General features: G+C 35.7%; 1 protein-coding gene across 3 annotated transcripts in view; it reads right to left on the reverse strand.

Moving 5' to 3' along the window:
- Positions 1-15000, reverse strand: part of mrrf (mitochondrial ribosome recycling factor) — a 58858-nt gene that overhangs the window by 22801 nt on the left and 21057 nt on the right. The gene's annotated exons all lie outside the window — the stretch shown is intronic.

A 15000-nucleotide genomic window follows, 5' to 3' on the forward strand; every position in this document is an offset into this window, starting at 1 on the left:
TTTATTTACATTCTTTGACCTTTTATTTATCTTTATTTACATTTTTATTTACATTCTTGACTTTTATTTATCTTTATTTACATTCTTCTACCTTTTATTCATCTTTATTTAAATTCTTCTGCCTTTTTTAATCTTTATTTACATTTTTATTTACATTTTTTTACCTTTTATTTATCGTTATTTACATTCTTCTACCGTTTAATTATCCTTATTTACATTACACTTTTTTTATCTTTATTTACATTATTTTACATTTTATCTTTATTTACATAATTTTACCTTTTATCTTTATTTACATTCTTTTACCTTTTATCTTTATTTACATTCTTTTACCTTTTATTTATCTTTATTTACATTTTTATTTACATTCTTTACTTTTATTTATCTTTATTTACATTCTTCTGCCTTTTATTTATCTTTATTTAAATTCTTCTGCCTTTTTTAATCTTTATTTACATTTTTATTTAAATTTTTTTACCTTTTATTTATCGTTATTTACATTATTTTACCTTTTATCTTTATATACATTCTTTTACCTTTTATCTTTATTTACATTATTTTACCTTTTATCTTTATTTACATTATTTTACCTTTTATCTTTATTTACATTCTTTTACCTTTTATCTTTATTTACATTCTTTTACCTTTTATTTATCTTTATTTACATTCTTCTGCCTTTTATTTATCTTTATTTAAATTCTTCTGCCTTTTTTAATCTTTATTTACATTTGTATTTACATTTTTTTTACCTTTTATTTATCGTTATTTACATTCTTCTACCTTTTAATTATCCTTATTTACATTAGACCTTTTTTTATCTTTATTTACATTATTTTACCTTTTATCTTTATTTACATTATTTTACCTTTTATCTTTATTTACATTATTTTACCTTTTATTTATCTTTATTTACATTTTTATTTACATTCTTTACTTTTATTTATCTTTATTTACATTCGTCTGCCTTTTATTTATCTTTATTTAAATTCTTCTGCCTTTTTTAATCTTTATTTACATTTTTATTTACATTTTTTACCTTTTATTTATCGTTATTTACATTCTTCTACCGTTTAATTATCCTTATTTACTTTAGACCTTTTTTTCATCTTTATTTACATTATTTTACGTTCTATCTTTATTTACATTTTTATTACATTCTTTTGCCTTTTATTTACCTTTATTTACTTGTTTTACTTTTTATTAACATTATTCTTCCTTTTATTTATCTTTATTTACATTTTTCTCTTTTTTAATCTACCTTCCATCTACTTTCTTTTACCTTTTATTTACCTTTTTATTCACCTTCTTTTTGTTACCCATTTCTTTTTTCATTTATTTGCTTCTTTTACCTTTTATGTACCTTATTTGACAACTTATTTACTTGTTATTCACTTTTAACTTCTATATTCTTTCTTTTACCCTTCATCTACCTTTTATCTATCTTTATTTAAATTCTTCTGCCTTTTTTAATCTTAATTTACATTTTTATTTACATTTTTTACCTTTTATTTATCGTTATTTACATTCTTCTACCTTTTAATTATCCTTATTTACATTAGACCTTTTTTTATCTTTATTTACATTATTTTACGTTCTATCTTTATTTACATTTTTATTACATTCTTTTACCTTTTATTTATCTTTATTTACTTGTTTTACTTTTTATTTACATTCTTCTTCCTTTTATTTGTCTTTATTTACATTTTTCTCTTTTTTTTATCTACCTTCCATCTACTTTCTTTTAGCTTTTATTTACCTTTTTATTCATCTTCTTTTTGTTACCCATTTCTTTTTTCATTTATTTGCTTCTTTTACCTTTTATGTACCTTATTTGACAACTTATTTACTTGTTATTCACTTTTAACTTCTATATTCTTTCTTTTACCTTTCATCTACCTTTTATCTATCTTTATTTAAATTCTTCTGCCTTTTTTAATCTTTATTTACATTTTTATTTAAATTTTTTACCTTTTATTTATCGTTATTTACAAATGTTCTACCTTTTAATTATCCTTATTTACATTAGACCTTTTTTTATCTTTATTTACATTATTTTACGTTCTATCTTTATTTACATTTTTATTACATTATTTACCTTTTATTTATCTTTATTTACTTGTTTTACTTTTTATTTACATTCTTCTTCCTTTTATTTATCTTTATTTACATTTTTCTCTTTTTTTTAATCTACCTTCCATCTACTTTCTTTTACCTTTTATTTACCTTTATATTCACCTTCTTTTTGTTACCCATTTCTTTTTTCATTTATTTGCTTCTTTTACCTTTTATGTACCTTATTTGACAACTTATTTACTTGTTATTCACTTTTAACTTCTATATTTTTTATTTTACCTATTATCTACCTTTATCTATCTTTATTTAAATTCTTCTGCCTTTTTTAATCTTTATTTACATTTTTATTTACAATTTTTACCTTTTATTTATCGTTATTTACATTCTTCTACCTTTTAATTATCCTTATTTACATTAGACCTTTTTTTATCTTTATTTACATTATTTTACGTTCTCTTTATTTACATTTTTATTACATTCTTTTACCTTTTATTTATCTTTATTTACTTGTTTTACTTTTTATTTACATTCTTCTTCCTTTTATTTATCTTTATTTACATTTTTCTCTTTTTTATCTACCTTCCATCTACTTTCTTTTACCTTTTATTTACCTTTATATTCACCTTCTTTTTGTTACCCATTTCTTTTTTCATTTATTTGCTTCTTTTACCTTTTATGTACCTTATTTGACAACTTATTTACTTGTTATTCACTTTTAACTTCTATATTCTTTCTTTTACCTTTCATCTACCTTTTATCTATCTTTATTTAAATTCTTCTGCCTTTTTTAATCTTTATTTACATTTTAATTTAAATTTTTTTTACCTTTTATTTATCGTTATTTACATTCTTCTACCTTTTAATTATCCTTATTTACATTAGACCTTTTTTTATCTTTATTTACATTATTTTACGTTCTATCTTTATTTACATTTTTATTACATTATTTTACCTTTTATTTTTCTTTATTTACTTTTTATTTACATTCTTCTTCCTTTTATTTATCTTTAATTACATTTTTCTCTTTTTTTTATCTACCTTCCATCTACTTTCTTTTACCTTTTATTTACCTTTTTATTCACCTTCTTTTACCATTTATTTACCTTTATATTCACCTTCTTTTTGTTACCCATTTCTTTTTTCATTTATTTGCTTCTTTTACCTTTCATGTACCTTATTTGACAACTTATTTACTTGTTATTCACTTTTAACTTATTTACATTCTTCTACCTTTTAATTATCCTTATTTACATTAGACCTTTTTTTATCTTTATTTACATTATTTTACGTTCTATCTTTATTTACATTTTTATTACATTCTTTTACCTTTTATTTTACTTTATTTACATTTTATTTACATTCTTCTTCCTTTTATTTATCTTTATTTACATTTTTCTCTTTTTTATCTACCTTCCATCTACTTTCTTTTACCTTTTATTTACCTTTTTATTCACCTTCTTTTACCGTTTATTTACCTTTATAATCACCTTCTTTTTGTTACCCATTTCTTTTTTCATTTATTTGCTTCTTTTACCTTTTATGTACCTTATTTGACAACTTATTTACTTGTTATTCACTTTTAACTTCTATATTCTTTCTTTTACCTTTCATCTACCTTTTATCTATCTTTATTTAAATTCTTCTGCCTTTTTTAATCTTTATTTACATTTTAATTAACATTTTTTTACCTTTTATTTATCGTTATTTACATTCTTCCACCTTTTAATTATCCTTATTTACATTAGACCTTTTTTTATCTTTATTTACATTATTTTACGTTCTATCTTTATTTACATTTTTATTACATTATTTTACCTTTTATTTTTCTTTATTTACTTTTTATTTACATTCTTCTTCCTTTTATTTATCTTTAATTACATTTTTCTCTTTTTTTATCTACCTTCCATCTACTTTCTTTTACCTTTTATTTACCTTTTTATTCACCTTCTTTTACCGTTTATTTACCTTTATATTCACCTTCTTTTTGTTACCCATTTCTTTTTTCATTTATTTGCTTCTTTTACCTTTTATGTACCTTATTTAACAACTTATTTACTTGTTATTCACTTTTAACTTATTTACATTCTTCTACCTTTTAATTATCCTTATTTACATTAGACCTTTTTTTATCGTTATTTACATTATTTTACGTTCCATCTTTATTTACATTTTTATTACATTCTTTTACCTTTTATTTTACTTTATTTACATTTTATTTACATTCTTCTTCCTTTTATTTATCTTTATTTACATTTTTCTCTTTTTTTTATCTACCTTCCATCTACTTTCTTTTACCGTTTATTTACCTTTATATTCACCTTCTTTTTGTTACCCATTTCTTTTTTCATTTATTTGCTTCTTTTACCTTTTATGTACCTTATTTGACAACTTATTTACTCGTTATTCACCTTTAACTTCTATATTCTTTCTTTTACCTTTCATCTACCTTCATATTAACTTTCATTGACCTTTATTTACCCCTTTTACCTATTTGTAACTTTCTTTACAAATTATTTATCTTCTTTTACCTTTTCATTGACTTTCTTTCACATTTATTTACCTATTTTACCTTGCATGTACCTTTTTATTTCCATCCAATGCAACTTATTTTTATCATTCATTACAATTTACCTTCTATATATATTTCAATTTAATTATTTTACCTTGCTGTACTTTCTATCTAATTATTTTACATTTTATTTACCCGTTTTAAACCTTATTGGACCCTGTATTTACTTATTTTACCTCTGTTTACCTTTCACCTTGTTTTACCCTCTTTTACGCGCTCCCTATTTTCCCATTATGTGGACTAATTGTAGCAACATTTAAATCCAATATTTTTTGTCATTGTTATTCTTTTTAAACACAGCTAAATATCCCACCTTTCAAAAAGCCACGAAAAATATCCTATAAAAGTTAAAAATGGAACTAAATGAAAGGTATTGACACATTACATCATGAAGTCCGCCGTTTACATCTGCCAATATCTTCAAGAAGTCTTTGATGAAAAGTGCGCATGTGGACAAACTCTTATTTCTTAGAGTAATAAAAGCCTTGCGCTGGAGACGGTTTGACCCTGGAACAGATGAATATGATTTTCATCGGGTGGTGAGATCTCCTCCCAACTGTTGTTTTTTGCTTGCACTACCATGCCTTTCACCAAGATGCTGCATGCACGTTTCCATGGCAACCATCGCCGACTGTGGTACAGTTACTCGTAACCCTGATTACAGCCAGATGAGAAAGTGACGTCAGGCCGATCATCATCAGACCTAAATCTTGCTGCCTGGCCGGATTAGCGTGCGGCTGGACAGGAGAGCGAGGCGGACGGACGGAGCGAGCAGATGGACGGCGACTTTTTTGTCTAATTGGCCGTGTTTGAGGGGAAGCCAGAGCATTACCAAGATGAAGGATGAATGTGAGCTTGGAAGGACGGGGGGGTTGAAAAAGAGGACAGGACGTTGAGAGGTTGACCATATAAGGAAGCAATCTTCCTTAAATAGGGAGTCCCGATACAATGTTGATATCGCTCTGATATCAGCAAACAGTTCTGCAGAGTGTCCACCTGCTAACTGTTTGTCCAAAGTTGGTCTTTTTTTCCTTTTTAGTCAAGTTGGGTCGGAGAAGGTAAGTTGTGGAGAGTAGGTGGGTAAAGTGTCTTGCCCAAGGACACAACGGCAGTGACGAGGATGGCGGAAGCGGGGATCGAACCTGGAACCCTCGAGTTGCTATTAATGTCGACAGAGACGCAAAATAGATTGCACGCCTTATTCTGCTCACGATCTACTTTGGACACGTTCGGTACAGTGGGTAAGGGATTCATATGGGGGGCGTGGGGCCATTTTTGCAACGCGGTCTGCTGAAAATGATGGAAAGCGCCACTGTACAGTGAAGTGAAGTGAAGTGAATTATATTTATATAGCGCTTTTCTCTAGTGACTCAAAGCGCTTTACATAGTGAAACCCAATATCTAAGTTACATTTAAACCAGTGAATGGGTCATGATGGGCCAATTAAAAATCAATCAATCAATCAATGTTTACTTATATAGCCCTAAATCACTAGTGTCTCAAAGGGCTGCACAAACCACTACGACATCCTCGGTAGGCCCACATAAGGGCAAGGAAAACTCACACCCAGTGGGACGTCGGTGACAATGATGACTATGAGAACCTTGGAGAGGAGGAAAGCAATGGATGTCGAGCGGGTCTAACATGATACTGTGAAAGTTCGATCCATAATGGATCCAACACAGTCGCAAGAGTCCAGTCCAAAGCGGATCCAACACAGCAGCGAGAGTCCCGTTCACAGCGGAGCCAGCAGGAAACCATCCCAAGCGGAGGCGGATCAGCAGCGCAGAGATGTCCCCAGCCGATACACAGGCAAGCAGTACATGGCCACCGGATCGGACCGGACCCCCTCCACAAAGGAGAGTGGGACATAGAAGAAAAAGAAAAGAAACGGCAGATCAACTGGTCTAAAAAGGGAGCCTATTTAAAGGCTAGAGTATACAAATGAGTTTTAAGGTGAGACTTAAATGCTTCTACTGAGGTGGCATCTCGAACTGTTACCGGGAGGGCATTCCAGAGTACTGGAACCCGAAATGAAAAAGCTCTATAGCCCGCAGACTTTTTTTGGGCTTTGGGAATCACTAATAAGCCGGAGTCCTTTGAACGCAGATTTCTTGCCGGGACATATGGTACAATACAATCAGCAAGATAGGATGGAGCTGGATCGTGTAGTATTTTATACGTAAGTAGTAAAACCTTAAAGTCACATCTTAAGTGCACAGGAAGCCAGTGCTGGTGAGCCAGTACAGGCGTAATGTGATCAAACTTTCTTGTTCTTGTCAAAAGTCTAGCAGCCGCATTTTGTACCAACTGTAATCTTTTAATGCTAGACATGGGGAGACCCGAAAAAAATACGTTACAGTAATCGAGGCGAGACGTAACAAACGCATGGATAATGATCTCAGCGTCTTTAGTGGACAGAATGGAGCGAATTTTAGCAATATTACGGAGTCTTCGACCCAACTCTCTCCTTTGAGGCACACATTAAAAGCGTTACTAAAACGGCCTTTTTTCAAACCCACACACGCAATCACTTAGTAAGCCATTTAGCGCCATATGGACTCACCGTTATCATTAGCAGAAAAGACAAAATGCACAAGACGCGGCCCCACATCCTAAGCCGATCAACCTGGCTATCGAAAAAGGAGACAGACAAACAACACAAAGAATGGAAATCCACCACCACTAACGGACCACAAAAGGCAGCGGCGTGGGATAAATACTGCGCTCAATGACTTTTACAGTAGACGCCTGTGTAAATATTTCATGTTTCAATGTGTACACCTGCGGCTTATAGACTTGTCTGGGAACAAAAATATTCGTCCAAAAATAATTATTACAACGTTATCAATTTTGCACAAATAAAATGTGCTAGTTTTCTCATTTTGGGCAATATTTTCTTTAGCTCAGTTATTACAGTAAACACACATGCTAACTAACATTAGCATACCCTGTTGCCATACCTCATTTCTGTCCGCTACGGTAGCATACTCCACAGTTCATACTTTGCTGCAGTGGCCCTCAATCTCCTCTTGAATAAATTTAGTTTTTAAAAATAATGATAATAATTAGAAAAATAAACTAACAATATTTGTTTCCAAATTATTTTTTTACTGTAGTTAACAGCCACATGTTGGGAAACAATAAATAAATTGAAAAACCACCCAAAGTAACTGGAGCCAAGTTAAAACGAGTACTACATAGTAAGAAAGCGGCAATAGTTCGTCCCTGCCCTTATTTGTGTATTCTATATGGGCTGCAAATGTTGAGAAATGACATTTATATGCATTTGTGTGAGTGCTTGACTACCTCAGAATTCAAAAAATGACTGCAAAAACATTCAACTCTGCATAAAGGAATGCCTAGAAAAGACACAGAGGAGAGTATCGCTGATATTGGTAGAAATTGTGTGGGTGAAACCCAAACTGTACCGAATTATTGCACTAGGACACCTGGAACTATTCTATTGCTTCTGCAAAAACTGGGATTATCACTAACATGGTGTCGGACACCTCAGTCACCTTGGACGTATCATTGCTCATCCATGCGGACTGGACACTGGCCGAGAGTGGAGTCGGCTGTCTTGGTTGCTTTGTTGGGTCTGCTCCTGTCTCTGGCCATGCTCCCTCCACCCCAGCGGACGATGGCGTGGAACACCGCAGAGGCCACCACAGTGGATATGTTTCTTTTACTTTTTATTCATGGCTGTATGTAGAAGTGTCTAGTTGTATCTGCTGCTTTAATGTCTTTAATGTCCTCTGTGTTCTTTGATGTTTGATGTTTCCCTCTTACACACATGTAAGAGGGATGTGTACTATGGCTATGAGTTGTTGTTTTGTTCCCTTGGCCTCAGTCTGCACCCCCATTCCAGGGCCCAGGCTAAGACCGATTTTTTAAATTTTATTTTAATCTTCTATTCTCCCACCCTGTTTACCTGTATGTCATCTTTTTTGTAAGGGGCGCTGGAAGCCGGCAGACCCGTCAGCGATACTGTTCTGTCTCCCTGTAATGTTTGTCTGATCTTAGATTAGATTAGATAGTACTTTATTTATTCCGTCAGGAGAGTTCCTTCAGGAAAATTACAATTTTCAGCACAATCCCATTCAAGATCAGACAAACATTACAGGGAGACAGAACAGGATCGCTAATGGGTCTGCCGGCTTCCAGCGCCTCTTACAAAAAAGATGACATACAGGTAAACAGGAGGGGATGGGAGAAAAGAATAGAAGATTAAAATAAAATTTAAAAAATCGGTCTTAGCCTGGGCCCTGGAGTGGGGGTGCAGACTGAGGCCAAGGGAAAAAACAAAACAAAACAACAACTTATAGCCATAGTACACATCCCTCTTCCATGTGTGTAAGAGGGAAACATCAAACATCAAAGAACACAGAGGACATTAAAGACATTAAAGCAGCAGATACAACCAGACATCCATCCATCCATCCATTTCCTACCGCTTATTCCCTTTCGGGGTCGCAGGGGGCGCTGGCGCCTATCTCAGCTACAATCGGGCGGAAGGCAGGGTACACCCTGGACAAGTCGCCACCTCATCGCAGGGCCAACACAGATAGACAGACACTTCTACATAAAGCTATAAATAAAAAGTAAAATAAACATATACACTGTGGTGGCCTCTGCGGTGTTCCACACCATTGTCCGCTGGGGTGGAGGGAGCATGGCCAGAGACAGGAGCAGACCCAACAAAGCAACCAAGACAGCCTTGATCTTGAATGGGATTGTGCTGAAAATTATAATTTTCCTGAAGGAATTCTCCTGACGGAATAAATAAAGTACTATCTAATCTAATCTAATCTAACATTGTTGAGATCATTACTCTAACCTACTCTGTGAAGGAAGTGACCCCGTATAAATGTTGATTGTCACCTTATTTTGCAACAAATAACGTGTTTTTTCACATGGTGTCTACAGCTCACATTTCTGTGTTAAAGTTCAGTCAATAACTTCGAGATGCTACCTCAGTAGAAGCATTTAAGTCTCACCTTAAAACTCATCTGTATACTCTAGCCTTTAAATAGACCTCCTTTTTAGACCAGTTGATCTGCCGCTTCTTTTCTTTCTCCTATGTCCCCCCCTCCCTTGTGGAGGGGGTCCGGTCCGATGACCATGGATGAAGTACTGGCTGTCCAGAGTCGAGACCCAGGATGGACCGCTCGTCGGGACCCAGGATGGACCGCTCGCCTGTATCGGTTGGGGACATCTCTACGCTGCTGATCCGCTTGAGATGGTTTCCTGTGGACGGGACTCTCGCTGCTGTCTTGGATCCGCTTGAACTGAACTCTCGCGGCTGTGTTGGAGCCACTATGGATTGAACTTTCACCCGCTTGACATCCATTGCTTTCGGCACCCTAGAGAGGGGGGGTTGCCCACATCTGAGGTCCTCTCCAAGGTTTCTCATAGTCAGCATTGTCACTGGCGTCCCACTGGATGTGAATTCTCTCTGCCCACTGGGTGTGAGTTTTCCTTGCCCTTTTGTGGGTTCTTCCGAGGATGTTGTAGTCGTAATGATTTGTGCAGTCCTTTGAGACATTTGTGATTTGGGGCTATATAAATAAACATTGATTGATTGATTGATAACATTTCAACACATTTTTTTCAGTCACTCAGGTCCATAAGAGAGGTTCCTACCAAGAGATTGGTTATCTACAATACGTTTTTGCATACTTGTCCAAAAGGAAAATTAAGATATGGTGGGAAATTCTTCCACCTGACATGCGGAACATTACGATGCGGTACCAGCCCTTTATTCGAACGAGGAGGAATACTCATAGATAGTAGGACGATTGGAAACTTTGCTGCAGGTGAGTTTGAAGTATGATATTAAAATGCTGGTCAGCCTCACACATCCAGAGATTCATCCAGAGTTTTATTATCGGACCTGAGCTTTTAGCGTACAGCAAAGTAGGATCCAGTTTGTGTGTGACGCAGCAATTTTTTTTTTTTGCATTACCATAGATAGTTAACGAGTTAACGTCCTACCTAAACATTGCCTTATATGATTAGAATGTAAGCCAACACATGAAGATTACTCTTTTTCTTTTTATCCAGTCAGACTTCATTCCAGCAAAACTGACGCAACCGAAATGGAATTAAAACCAACCTTTATGTGAACGGAGTCGTTCACGTTCTTATTACTTGTTGGGTGCAGCAGGACTTCAATACCATTCAGGGTTCTGTACAGAGTTACTGATGCCGCAGTCCGAGTCAGAATTGCCACAAAACAAAACACATTCCCAAATTTCTCATGCTTCATGTTTCAAGTATATGACTCCCCTTCCTATTTTGCACGTGTTATTAAGTCTGCACGTGTTTTAGTACATGCAAACCTTAAGAAAATCAGGCCCAAAGTCACTATTGGTGCCAGATTTCCTGGAAAATAATGTTAAAAACCACTGAAAGCCTTTTCCAGCTGTTTAGTGACGTATACGAGTCATGTTTACATTCATTTTACTACCTCCTTGACTACTAATAATTGGTATAAGCGCTGAAAAAATATCAAAGTGATTTAAGTGGACTAATATTGGGGAGAAAGTTAAAGTTAAAGTTAGAGTACCACACACTCGGTGTGGTGAAATTTGTCCTCTGCAATTGACCCACCCCTTTGTTTACCCCCTGGGAGGTGGTGGCTTTTTGAAAAGGTAGGATATTTAGCTGTGTTTAAAAAGAACAACAATGAAAACTATTTTTCTATTTAAATGTTGTTGCTACGATTAGTTTGGATGATGGGAAAATAGGGAGTGTGTAAAAGAAGTGGAATGGAAGGTAGAAGAAGGTAAACCGAGGTAAAATAAGTAAATACAGGGTAACAAATTAGGTTTAAAAAGGGTAAATAAATGTAAAATAATTAGATATAAAGTACAGGAAGGTGAAAGGTGAATTAATGATAAAATAAGGTATATTGGCTGTAAATAAAAAGGTACATGCAAGGTAAAATAGGTAAATAAATGGTGAAAGAAGGTAAAAAATGTGTAAAGAAAGTTACATAAAAGTAAAATAGGTCAATGAGGGGTAAATAAAGGTCAATGAAAGTCAATATGAAGGTAAAAGAAGGTTGGATGAAAAGTAAAAGAAACAATATAGAAGTTAAAAGTGAATAAAAAAGTAAATAAGTTGTCAAATAAGGGACATAAAAGGTAAAATAAGTTGATAAAAGGTACAAAAAAAAAAAAAAGTTACACCGTATTTCCTTGAATTGGGTATACAGTATGCGCCTGACTAGAATTACTGCCGGGTCAAACTTGTTTCTCAAAATAATTAGCGCGTGCTTAGCAATACCGCCGGCTCAGGATTAACACTGGGTCAAACTCCATCCATCCATCCATCATCTTCCGATATCCGAGGTCGGGTCGCGGGGGCAACAGCCTAAGCAGGGAAACCCAGACTTCCCTCTCCCCAGCCACTTCGTCTAGCTCTTTCCGGGGGATCCCGAGGCGTTCCCAGGCCAGCCGGGAGACATAGTCTTCCCAACGTGTCCTGGGTCTTCCCCGTAGCCTCCTACCGGCTGGACGTGCCCTAAACACCTCCCTAGGGAGGCGTTCGGGTGGCATCCTGACCAGATGCCCGAACCACCTCATCTGGCTCCTCTCGATGTAACTTAGATATTGGGTGTCACTATGTAAAGCGCTTTGAGTCACTTGAGAAAAGCGCTATATAAATATAATTCACTTCACACTTTACTTTGAGTTCCTCCCGGATGGCAGAGCTTCTCACCCTATCTCTAAGGGAGAGCCCCAAACTCCTTTCGGCCGCTTGTACCCGTGATCTTATCCTTTCGGTCATGACCCAAAGCTCATGACCATAGGTGAGGATGGGAACGTAGATCGACCGGTAAATTGAGAGCTTTGCCTTCCGGCTCAGCTCCTTCTTCACCACAACGGATCGATACAACGTCCGCATTACTGAAGACGCCGCACCGATCCGCCTGTCGATCTCACGATCTACTCAGACCCTTTGAATTGCCACCGGGGTGCTAATTAATTTAAAAACTCTTCTCACTCCGGCGCTTACCAAAGGCATGCGGTAAATTTAGGCCCGCGCTTATAAATTTGAGTGTGATGTAAGGATACCATCATGAAAAGCACATTTAATAAAAAAAACACGTTATTATGGTCCTCTTCCCTCACTCCTGAACAAGACTCCTAGGTACTTGAACTCCTCCACTTGGGGCAGGGTCAAAACTCGTTTCGCAAAATATTATTTCTATTAGCGCATGTCTAGAATTTCCACCGGGTCAAACTCGTTTCGCAAAATAATTAGCATATGCCTAGAATTTCCACCGGGTCAAACTCGTCACGTCACGAGTGACACTTCACCTGTCATCATTTTCAAAATGGAGGAGGCTGATTTCAATCAGTTGAAATCGCATAAAGGGAAGAAGATTAAGAGCTATTCAGTAGGATTTAAGGTCCAACCTATTGAATATGCTAAATGGAATTGTAAGCAGCTATGTTTTATTAATATACCGTAGCTGCGTGTGTCAAATATGAGTCATTAAATGACTCCCGCCTCCTGGTGGTAGAGGGCGCTAGTGATCCTTCTTGCGACTATTCAGTAGGATTTAAGGTCCAACCTATTGAAAATATGCTAAATGGAACTGTAAGCAGCTATGTTTTATTAATATACCGTAGCTGCGTGTGTCAAATATGAGTCATTAAATGACTCCCGCCTCCTGGTGGTAGAGGGCGCTAGTGATCCTTCTTGCGACTATTCAGTAGGATTTAAGGTCCAACCTATTGAATATGCTAAATGGAACTGTAAGCAGCTATGTTTTATTAAAATACCGTAGCTGCGTGTGTCAAATATGAGTCATTAAATGACTCCTGCCTCCTGGTGGTAGAGGGCGCTAGTGATCCTTATTGCGACTACTCGGCTGCAGAAGAAGTGACAACAAGCAGCAAGAGTGAGCAGCGTGTGTTTATTTTTTCCTCTCGCTTGCACTTTTAACATGGAGGATTACATATCTAAAATAAAACAGTTTTCTAAACTGGACTTTCAATCGACGCAGAAAGTAATAAAGGAAGATCTCCATCGAGACAGAGAGACTTTTAAAAATGAAGAAAGATAAGGAAGACTTCTATAAACAAGTTATTGATGCTTTTGATCAGAAGGAGCTGCGCATGGATTTCATTTATAAGTAAAGGTAAGACCATAATAATGTGTTTTTTTTATTAAATGTGCTTTTCATGATGGTATCCTTACATCACACTCAAATTTATAAGCGCAGGCCTAAATTTACCGCATGCCTTTGGTAAGCGCCGGAGTGAGAAGAGGTTTTAAATTAATTAGCACCCCGGCGGCAATTCAAAGAAATACGGTAAGTTATATAAAGGGTAAAAGGTGAATAATAATAAAATAAGGTACATTGTCTGTAAATAAAAATGTACATGCAAGGTGAAATAGGTAAATAAATGGTGAAAGAAGGTAAAAAATGTGTAAAGAAAGTTACACAAAGGTAAAACAAGTAAATGAGGGGTAAATAAAGGTCAATGAAAGTCAATCAATCAATCAATCAATGTTTACTTATATAGCCCTAAATCACTAGTGTCTCAAAGGGCTGCACAAACCACCACCACATCCTCGGTAGGCCCACATAAGGGCAAGGAAAACTCACACCCAGTGGGACGTCGGTGACAATGATGACTATGAGAACCTTGGAGAGGAGGAAAGCAATGGATGTCTAACATGATACTGTGAAAGTTCAATCCATAATGGATCCAACACAGTCGCAAGAGTCCAGTCCAAAGCGGATCCAACACAGCGGCGAGAGTCCCGTTCACAGCGGAGCCAGCAGGAAACCATCCCAAGCGGAGGCGGATCAGCAGCGCAGAGATGTCCCCAGCCGATACACAGGCAAGCAGTACATGGCCACCGGACCGGACCAGACCCCCTCCACAAAGGAGAGTGGGACATAGAAGAAAAAGAAAAGAAACGGCAGATCAACTGGTCTAAAACGGGAGTCTATTTAAAGGCTAGAGTATACAAATGAGTTTTAAGGTGAGACTTAAATGCTTCTACTGAGGTGGCATCTCGAACTGTTACCGGGAGGGCATTCCAGAGTACTGGAGCCCGAAATGAAAAAGCTCTATAGCCCGCAGACTTTTTTTGGGCTTTGGGAATCACTAATAAGCCGGAGTCCTTTGAACGCAGATTTCTTGCCGGGACAATATGAAGGTAAAAGCATTTAAGTCTCACCTTAAAACTCATTTGTATACTCAAGCCTTTAAATAGACTCCCTTTTTAGACCAGTTGATCTGCCGTTTCTTTTCTTTTTCTTCTATGTCCCACTCTCCCTTGTGGAGGGGGTCCGGTCCGATCCGGCGGCCATGTACTGCTCGCCTGTG

Source organism: Nerophis ophidion, linkage group LG08, assembly GCF_033978795.1.
Source record: "Nerophis ophidion isolate RoL-2023_Sa linkage group LG08, RoL_Noph_v1.0, whole genome shotgun sequence".
Taxonomy (NCBI): Eukaryota; Metazoa; Chordata; class Actinopteri; order Syngnathiformes; family Syngnathidae; genus Nerophis; species Nerophis ophidion.